The 11,349-nt window shown below is 43.3% G+C and overlaps 1 long non-coding RNA gene across 1 annotated transcript; it reads right to left on the reverse strand.

The window, feature by feature from the left end:
• Positions 1-411: 411 nt before the first annotated feature.
• LOC116988393 lies at positions 412-10,002 on the reverse strand. Its single transcript, XR_004415925.1, has 2 exons — positions 9,754-10,002; positions 412-459 (listed from the first exon to the last, which is right to left on the reverse strand). It is a non-coding gene; the product is annotated as an uncharacterized LOC116988393 (long non-coding RNA).
• Between the last annotated feature and the right edge of the window lie 1,347 nt (positions 10,003-11,349).

Genomic DNA, 11,349 nt, shown 5'->3' on the forward strand with positions numbered 1-11,349 from the left:
GAGCATTCAGTTGAATGAAAGGCCATCGACCTGAAACTCGTTATCACCCAACCCACAGCCAACAATGGACCATTGTGTGCTCCACCTCTCCTTGATCATCGTTACTTTTTGCATATATTTCATTCATTAGTTCTATGTCTCTCCATATCACCGTCTATTTCTCTCGTTTGCCTCTCCCCTGACTCTCAGTCTGAAGAAGGGCCTCGACCCGAAACATCACCTATTCTTTTTCACCAGAGATGCTGCTTGTCCCACTGAGTTACTCCATCTTCTTGTGACTCTCTCTCTCTCTCTCTCTCTCTCTCTCTCTCTCTAAATGCCGCCTGATCAGTCGAATATTTCCAGCGTTTTCTGTTTTTGATTTCAGATTCCCAACATATGTATTTCTGGGGGACTTTGGGCCACTGTTTACCTTAAGGTGAGTCCGACCAGACTTGAAGCTTGTGTGACTGTAGGGATCTATAAAAAACAAATGAGCGATAAATGTAGAACATCTGTTAACGAAGAATACGATAAGAATATCGCGATTACTAATCAATCTCATAACGAATTAAGAGGACGCTTCTTTCCAAAAATAAGATACCGGGATGGAGTGCGCATTTCGGTCCCCGCGAGGCGAACTATGAGCGCAATCGGCTGTAAACTGAATGAAGAAGGGTTCAGATATCACTTAGCCCACAGTATGGTTTTGTTTTCTGGGCTGGATGATCATTGATCGTAAATACTGCACGATATTCTGAAAATCGTTTAAAAAAAAAAATAGGTGACAGTTCGGGTCCACTTTCTAACGATACTTCCCGCACGGTGAATTCTGTTTGTGCCCACTTTAGGCCGGCGCTCGGAACAACGCTGGGGTTTGGATTCGTACATATACAAAGGTGGTGGTTAGAAAGAGGGGGTGGTATTAACGTGGCGTGAGAGGGGGCGCGGGTGGGAAAGGATTAGCTTTAGTACAAAGAGTCGAACCATGAATTATGTTGTCCCAGAATCATCAATAATTTGACGTTAGCTAAACATGGACGATATGATTGGGAATAAAAGTGAGGGGGAAAAAATACTATTCAAACCAAATTACTCCAGAACGGAGCGGTTACCATCCCGGGAATGGGATGGCTATTTTCTTGACGTCTATAGTCCCGCTATATGTCGACTGCTATTGCAATCAATATGAATCTGTGCTAAACGGGGAAAACAGTTACCTGAGTTTAAACTGAATTTGGGTTCTAAGCTGCTCTTTAAAACATTTAATGTCTTGATAATTTTTAGCCACTGAAGCCCAGGTTTTATATTGCCGTGGAAGCCGGGTTTGTGGTGCATTAAACCAACAAAAGCGACTGACGCCCCGAGTCCCACACTCCAATCGGTGCCGGCCGCCCTTTCCCAAAACATAAGCAATTATTAACTTACAATATTTGCTGTATGCAGACAGTCGCCTTGTGGTTTAATATATGTATCCATTTTATAATTCTCGTTTATTGTACATTTCTCGCATTAAATTCACTTCTTGAAGGAGCGGGACCTCTGACTTTTGCTTGAATTGGTCCAGAGAGATGGCCAATAAACACACACAAACACACACACACGCACACCACACACACCACACGCAGTTTACACACACACACACACACACACACACACCACACGCAGTTTACACACACACACACGCACACACACAGTTTAAACACACACACATACACACACACGCACACACACTGTTTAAACACACAGTTTAAACACACACATATACACACACACGCACAGTTTAACACACACAGTTTAAACACACACACACACACGCACACACACAGTTTAAACACAGACACACACGCACGCAGTTTAAACACACACGCACAGTTTAAACACACACACACACAGTTCACACACACGCACACACGCACACACACGAACAGTTCAAACACACGCACGCATTGCCCATTAAGCGCTGTCTAAGCGCTAACATGATCCAAATTCTACTTCTCTTCGCGAACTAGCGATAACAATTCAAAGCAATTCAAGTCCAGCTCAAAACCGGGAGCACCTAATTGTCGTATCAAATTGTCTCTTATAGTTCCATTTCATTATCTGACCATCAGTGTGTGCGTGTGCGTGTGTGTCCGTGTGTATGTATGTCTCTGGGTGAGAGACATGATGTGGGCACAGGGAGTGGTGGGTTGAAAGAGTTCTGCATATAGGACGTGACGGAAGGTGAGAGATTTGAGTTGTCACCCCTCCGCCACCAATTTCCAGTCGTTCAATGTAGTTGTTATTTAATGTTTAAAGTAATATATTCTTCCAAATACAATACCTCCCTAATCCACGATGCTGAATTGTGATGAAGCGAATATGGAGTCAATTGTGAGCAGAGCGGCGAGCGCCGTCTCGGGCTCAGAATACAGCCGGCGCAGGCACCAAATACACCCAGCTAGCCTGTGAGTGAGTGAGTGTGTGTGTATGTGTGGGCGAGAACACGATTGTGTACGGGCGTATGTCTGTGTGTGAATGTGTATGTGCGTGTGTCTGCACGTCTGTGTATGTGCGTGTTTTGCATATGTCTCTGTATGTGCACGTCTGAACATGTTTGCATATGTTCGAATGTCTGCACATGTTTGCGTATGTACGTTTGTTACGCGTTTTTTTGCGTATGCTTGTGTGTACATAATTGTGTATGTGCGTGTCTGCACGTTTGTGTGTGTGTTCCTAATCATGTTTGTGTATGTGCGTGTGTGTACATGTTTGTGTGTTTGTGCGTGGGTGTACACGTTTGTGTATGTGCGTGTGTGTACATGTTTGTGTATGTGCGCGCGTGTGTACTTGTTTGTGTATGTGCGTGTGTGTACATGTTTGCGTGTTTGTGTATGTGCGTGTACATATTTTGTGCGTGTGTGTACATGTTTATGTATGCGTGCGTGTGTACATGTTTGTGTATGTGTGCGTCTGTGTGTGTACATGTTTGTGTATGTGTGTGTACATGTTCGTGTGTGTGTGTACATGTTAGTGTGTACATGTTTGTGTGTGTACATGTTAGTGTGTGCGTGTGTGTGTACGTTTGTCTGTGTGTGTGTGTGTGTGTACACATGTTCGCGTGTGTGTGTGTGTGTGTGTGTGTGTGTGTGTGTGTGTACACGTTTGTGTGTGCGTGTGTACGTGCCACTGATGTGCCCCGTCTGTCACTGACCGAGGATAAATCTCCTACGCGAGAAACGCAAAGCTTTCAGGTACAATTAAGTGAAGGATTAGGTTGCTGATTGTTATCCTGGATCACGTTCCCCGTAATGTAAATCCTGGTATAAAACCCGCAACACAAATAACTGCATTCCAAATTCCTCTGAACGCTACTCACCCGGAATGTTTAAATCTTAAATCCCGCCTGGCCCTAAAATGCGCATTAATGCCACCCCCCATAGGAACTTAATTCAAATCGGGATATCACTCCAGTGAGTCCATTTAAAATAGCCCCAAATATTCCCGCTGGGGTCCCCAGATTGCGGCTGGGTTTGCGGTGGGACATAGTCTTCCAGTCTCCGCACCAACACTCGCTTGGTCGTTGCAAGAAAGGCTGCCGCACTCAGATATAACCAAGCATCTAACGACCGAGGCTAACTTTTTTCCAATCACACACACTCAGCCTGAGCTGTGAGGCTCGGGAACTCGCTATCTTGCGGCGCTGAATCAGAAAGCGCAGCAGCCGAGATTTTGACCGTTTATCCGCAAAACATAGTCAACTCACATCAATTAATATGATTACAAGATCATTCACCCAAGGCGACGCGCATCTATCTATCCATAGTTTATTCCTCTCCGCGCATTGCATACGCCGATGCATGCACTGTACACTGTACACCCTCCCTAGAAACAATCATCAATACGTTACATTTCATGTACCTACCGGATACCGAGCGTTGTAATTGAACTCCTGTATTAAGGTCGTTCTTTTTCGATTTCCCCCTTGGCATTCACCGCGTGCCTTAATTGTATGATATTAAATCAAGGTCCGCCGTGAACACGGAGAGTGAGACCGGTACATTTTTTCCAATCCCGGTTACCGCCGCTGCTGTAAACATTAAACCTCTTGGTCCGTTTTATCTGCTCGCTTGTTACCTGTACGGTTCGGCTCCTCCTCCTTCCCCGCGTCCTCAGTGTAAATATCTGGCCCTTTTTTGGCTTGCTTTTCAACAATCATGCGCTAAGATTTCGGTATCATATATATATATACATATATATTGGGTTCGGATGAACCACTTTTGTATTCGGGCGAGAGAGCTCTATATTGCTGGTCCTTGCATTTGCGCCGCTCTTATTAAAGGGAGGGCTTTCAAAGTATGACAGTGTCCCATGTGGCTCCAGCGTCCATCTGGTCATTTAGGATCCGCAAAATCCTGGAGAGAGAGAGAGAGAGAGAGAGAGAGAGAGACACACACACACACACCAAACAAAAGAGGGGCAGTATTGCCTCCGCCCGTTACCGACCAGCGCATCCAAAGAACCAGTCCCACGGACGGCGGCCGCTGCTCCAGAAGGCAACCTGAGAAATGCGCCATTGTCTGTCTGCGCCCCTCCATCCTTGCGCCTTTCCCACCCAAATCGATAACAGACCACCAATGCGCCGCGAGTTGGCGGGGGTTGGGAGCAGGGGAATGGACTCCAGTCCATGTTTGTTGTTGGGGAATGTGGATCTGAAGAGAATGATATTGGTTTTTTGTTTGTTTTTGGACAGCTTTGGATTTCTGTTGTGAACCAGAGAGGTGCAAGTTGTGACCACGGCGTCCGACCCCCCCTCCTTTTCCGACCGGAGGAGGGATGCGCTCGCAGCCAGTCGCACTACTGCGCACTCCGGCACGGGTTATGCACCCAGCGCACCCTGATCCTTGCCTCAGGACTGCAGCTGGTGGCATCACACTCTGCCCCAGCGGACTACTGCCCGCCTATGACGTCAGCGCCAGTGCTGCCCGTTGCAGTCGGTTGATCCAAACAGAAACTGACCTCTCTTGATCCCTGGACCGCGGCGGGTTATAGTAGCAACATCTTACGTCAACCTGCAACCGCATTGACATTCCATATATCCCCATATACATACATATACCCGCATTAACAGATGTTTATCCAAATATGCGGATATATATATATATACTTTTGAAGAAGGTCTCGACCCGAAACGTCGCCCATTCCTTCTTTCCAGAGATGCTGCCTCACCCGCTGAGTTATATATACACTTTTATATACATACTTGTGTGTGTATATATATATATATATACACACACAAGTATGTATATATATATATATATATATATATATATATATATATATATATATATAAGATGGATATACACATGGATATACACACACACACACACATATATATATATACACACACACACACACATATATATATATATATATATACACACACACACACACATATATATATGTATGTATATATATACATATATACATATATACATATATATATATATATATGTATATATGTATATATATATATGTATATATACATATATATATATATATGTATATATATATATATTCGCGTTTAAAAAGAATGCATATATATATTTTGTTAATTCGGATATTTATACTTTATTTAAATCCGCATTATAAAGTATATATACTTCTCTGTGTGTATATATATATATATATATATATACACACTTTGCCTACACACACACAATATATATATGTGTGTATACACATGTTATATATAAATGCAAATATATATATATATATATGTGTGTGTATATATACACGCACACACACCCACAAAGTATATATATATATAAATATATAATATATAATATAAAAATATATGCGAATATATATATATATTGGGAAAGCATTTAAAAAGCATATATACATAAAAATGCGGATATTTATACTTTTTATAAATCCGCATTAAAAAAGCCGCCACAACAAGCTTCCATCAGATTAGCAATGATCAACTAGGCTGATGACTTCAAGTCTCATAACAGCTGGTCCCTAGAACTGGGCCAGAACGTCAAATACATAGCATCTGATCTCACTGAACGCTACCGAACATTTATTTATTGCTGAGATGGTTGGAAGTTTGTTCATTTTATATATGGGATCGAAACGTAAATGAACATTTACTTGCTGTTGAATCTTTGTCTCTCGTTTGCCTGCCTTCTACCCACTTAGATGATTTATACAGCGAGAGGGTTCGACACACAACTACATTGCTTTTTTGTCTACCTTCGATTTTTCCAGCATCTGCAGTTCTTTCTTAAACAACTAAATTAACCGATGTCTTCTGTTGCAGGATGCTAGAAAGGGTTTTCTTTCGCAATTTGAAATCAGGGCTTAAAAAGAAGAAAACAGAACTTCCTAGGAGCTAAACATGGAAAATGAGCTCCAATGATCCATCCATTTGAACGGTTTAGGCCCAAGCTTCGGGACTGCAGAATGCGCATGTTCTCTCACCATGTGTCATCACTATCGGATATATAGATATAAACCAACGTGTCAGGGTCGTGATTGATTGGGATCAGAATGGTCCTGGCGTCAATTAATTTCATAAATTAACTATCTATCCCGCGGCCCTCGGAGAGTTCAAAAAGGCAGATGAAGCCGGATCGATATATACAATTAATTCCTTTGACTCTATTCTCGGGCTGAAGGAAGACATCCATCTTTTCGACGTGAATGTATCATTTTCCCCTTCATTTTTTAAATCTTAATTTGTACCGTCCCGTGAAGAACCGTAGCCCGGGACTTGTGCGTGCAGCTAGACAGGGTACCAATTATGAGATGCGCTCTCCGTGGTGCTGAAGCGCTCCGAGCGGTTTGCGAGGTGGGGGATGAGACAAAACCTCCCGCGACTCCAACCAAGGCTACCCACCGGCTTCATTAACGGGACCATTTGAAAAAGAGAAATGAGCATCACCTTGTCAAGGGCACCGAGGATGTGTAGCAATTGGCAGCGAAGTCAATAATATCCGGTTCCAGCGGGTGAATAACAATTCGCCTAATTGAATTGACAGTTTAACACATTTAAAATGTAGGATTTAAGTACACAAAACTGAGATAAAAGGAGGGAAAATATAGCGAAGTACTCAGATTATTTCTGAACAAGTGCATCCTATATACACACAATTGTGAGAAAATGAGACGATGAATTTTGCCCCTTTTATAATTTGCCGAAATAAGAACTATGTTTTTTCTCCCGCCCACCTATGCCCCAAGGATGCATTTGTTAAAATACACGGGCCGAGGCCCAGTTAAAGACTCCGCGTCATCTGATGAAGACATTGAGCAACTATTGACTGACCTCCGATCACAGTAATGTAATCAAGCGGTCTCTCCAGCTTGCAAGGGCTCAATGGAAAGTCCATTTGCTAACAAAAAACGCTGCAGTCTCTGAAACCCGGGTTTGATGGCCAGTGAAGAGGGCTGGACCTGCCGCGCACAATTACAACGAGAAACAAGGAAACATTTTCCAGACTAGAAGTGGAACATTGAAAATCTGACCTCTTTCTTCTCCCGGTGCCCCCGCGGGGTGCATTCATTCAATGCACCAATATTCAAACATTATATAACCATCCCGCCCCACCACGCTCTCTCTTTCTCTCTTCATCACACACACACCACCTCTTCGCTGCAACTCACTAATCCCGAGCCAAATGAGGTAGCACAGAGATTACAGGCCGATCTGTTGCAGGTCTTGGCAATGGGGCGGCCTCTTTGAATCACTCCTCTCTTTCTACTTCCCCACTGCGCTTTTGTTCCTTTTAAAAAAAAACCTCTATCTTCATCTCTTACTATCTGCATAAATTGATGCGCTGAGCACGGGTCACAAGTCTGGCGTGTGTGCGTATACGGGGGGGAAGGGGGGTGGGGGGTGGGGGGTGCCGTTAATGGTTGGGTGACTGAGGGGTCCTTTCAAAGCTGGAAGGGGAGGGGAGTTGCTTAAACAAGACTAATAATTGCAGTCAGCTGTCTGACGCGTGCCCTCTACAAATCTGACACTGGGATAGCAGATGGCCCAACTCTGTGAGTTTTAGATATCTCCCTTCCCCCCCTCTCCCCCCCCACCCCCCACCACCACCACCACCATAACCCCTTCCCCATTATCTCCCAAAAATGTGTCCTGTCCCCTTTGTGAGATTGGAATTGAAATCATATAAACTACGCGTCCGCTCGGCAGGACAGCGATTGTCTGGTAATTGCAGAGTGCACTGGATGTACAGATCACTGCTCGGTCCCCAACACCCCCGCCTGCACAATATTCCGCACAATCACAGCACGAACGGAAATAACTTTATCGAAGGATAAGGAATCAAACTATGGACTATCAGTATTTCTCTTTATGATAAATTTGGGGGGGAGGGAAAAAAAATCACAATTCAAAACCCAAACGACAAAGTCAAACTAAATATGAACTGTCTTAAAAAGAAATCTGACTGCGTTACTTTTTAAAAACAAAATCGTTTCACTTACTATTATAACCCAACCAGCGCAATGTTTGACCACGCAGGCAAAGCGCAATTTAGACTACTTTCCGTTATTTATATCGGAAGAGGCCAGGATTTTGGTTTGAATAGACATGTTCCCTAGCTGTTAACTATGTGATCTGTTAACAGCTTCTATGTTAACTGATCGCGTCAACAGAGGTGGAAAGTAAAACAGGTCAAAGTCGCCCGTGGCATGTCGCCTGTGTATAATTTAAAATAATAATTTGCCTTTTCATAACGGGTAGTGGTTTTGTCCCAGTTATATCCCAAATAAAGAGATTCAAATATACGGGGGCCAGACCATTTCAAACACCCGTGAAGATTGCATTTTAAAGTATTCGATGGTTATTTATACTTGATACATGTTATACTTTAAACGGTTGTCCAAATTCTGATGAAAGCCGTAAAACTAATTTGAAACAAAAACAAATGAAACTAAATACTAGATGTCTTATTTTGAACACCATAATAAAAGAAGGATGGATGGCCATATTTCCAAAGGCTAAATTTGTCAAATAAAAACGAATGATTTCCCTTACACTCCCTTGCCTTAGTTTAGCCAAACACCATTCACTACCGTATTTAAACAAAACCACGAAACAACATACGAGATGAGCAGCGAGTTGGGCAACGTTCACAATTTTTGGAAGTTTTTTATTTGCCGCAGGGATGAGGAGACTAGATTTTGGGGGGGGGGGGGGGGGGGGGTAAACGTCTCGTTTTCTGGACATTTCCGTGTAAAGCCTTTTTTTTAAAAATTAAAAAAAAGTTTTTTTCAATTGAAAAGAGAACGCTTCAATATATCGAGCGATAAATGAGCAACCGCAGGCAAGCAAAAGGCACATCGATCTGTTTGGATTGGTCAATATTCCCACTGCGCCAGTGTTGCGCCGGTCCTCTATGTTCTAGCGCAGATTTTAATCCCGCTGTTTTCTCGCATTTAAAAGGACACAGTAGTACAACAAACAAACAAACAAGCAAAAAAAAAAAAGATACATTCTAAACCAACATTTCCAATTGTGCCGCGAACAAAAATCTCGTGGTAAAATATTTTTTTCACGATTCAATTGATTAGACCTGGAGAAGAGCTGCAATGGTTTTTTTGACAATGTCTTATTTTCTAACGAAGGAAGAGGTGAAATGAGCCGATTAAATTATCACAAATCCCCACTGTTTCACCATAGAGTGCAGGCTCGCAATGAAAGACAATCGACACAGAAAACCCTGGTCCATTCGTTACAGAGTTGAGCTTTCCACATTCAATAGTACTTACAGCCAGTTTCTGATACCAACCCTCAGAATAGGAGTCAGCTTTTGCAGTAATTTTTTAACTGTTATCTTAATGATTAGACAGTTTCTCGGAGGTGCAATCCACGGAAACTAGAATCGAGTGATCTGCTTAACATTATTTCTCGTTCTCTCCCTCTCTCGTTCTCTCTGCATTGTAAAAGCTTTCACATTATTTGAGAAACTGGGAGCTGAGAGCGAACGTCTTCGCGTGATCAAAGGCGGGGCGAGGGGAGAGAAGTGCTGGGTGGAGGTGAGAGGAGAGAGAGGGGGTGGGTGGGGGGTGGGGGTGGGGGTTGGGGCGGGGGGGGGGGGGGAGGTTGGTGGAGAGAAACAGACAGAGGTTTCTGGGATGGGAAATAATGACATGGGAGACCTCTCCATCCCTTTCTTTCCCTCCCCAGAATAAAGGCTAAGCCGTGTATCATTAAAACCTTTTCGATTCCTCACAGGCTAAACTCTATATCAGTCGCTAGCAATAGCGCTGTGCTTACAACAATTGGGATGTAATGTTACAGTTGTACAAGGTGTTGGGAGGCCACGTTTGGTAGATTGTGTTCAGTTTTGGTTAGGAGAGATGTTGTTAAGATGGAAAGAATGCAGAAAGCATTTACGAGGGTGTTGCCAGGACTTTAGGGTCTGGGCTATATGGAGAGGTTGGCCGGGCTAGGAGTTTATTCCTTGGAGCGCGGGAAAATGAGGGGCGATCTTACAGAAGGATATAAGATCACGAGAGGAATATATAGGGTCGATGCACAGTCGTTTTTATCTAGAGTCGGGGAATCAAGAACCAAAGGTCACAGGTTTAAGAAAAGATTTACTGGGAACCCGAAGGGCAACATTTTTCACACCGAGGGTGGAGGTTATATTGAACGAGCTGCCCCGGCAGGTACTATTAAAACATTAAAAAAAAATTTGGACAGGTAAATGGGTAGGAAATGACTAGAGGGTAAGTGCCAAACGCGAGCAGGCTGGACGTGTAGTTGGGGCATTTTGGTCCGCATGGGCAAGTTGGGCCGAAGGGCCGGTATGACTCCATGACTAATAATCAACTTTCTTTACTCTAATTCGGACTGGTCATGGGCCAGGTATTTCAAAGGAAGTTGAAGAACACGACTGTGATCTAAACTGCAAATCTGTTGCAGCCTTTGAGATTGAAACCCCCCTTTCACGGATTCGTCAGATCTATTGCATGGGACGGAAACTATATCCACTCCAGGGGTAAATACAAAGAACATTATTTGTGGATGATAGGTGAGGATATCCAAAATGTAAATTGAAAATGCTGGGTATACACAGCAAGTCGGGTAGCATCTGTGGAGAGGGAAGCAGACGAAGAGTTTGGGATCTGAAGCTTTCACTCCGCTTCACTGGTGCCTGACCTGCTGTGTTTTTCCAGCGTTTGTAAAAAATAGTTTTAGTCTGACTTCCGCATTTGTGGCATCTGCAGTTGTTTTAATATTCATTAATAAGCGGCAATTATACTCGGAATCAGAGACTTGAAATTGGCTTGGCAGTTTCATTCTTGCCGACATTATCCCTTTTTCACCTAGAATATCGAACATCCACACTAAACATAACA

This window comes from Amblyraja radiata, chromosome 27 (genome assembly GCF_010909765.2).
Source record: "Amblyraja radiata isolate CabotCenter1 chromosome 27, sAmbRad1.1.pri, whole genome shotgun sequence".
In the NCBI taxonomy this organism is placed as follows: Eukaryota; Metazoa; Chordata; class Chondrichthyes; order Rajiformes; family Rajidae; genus Amblyraja; species Amblyraja radiata.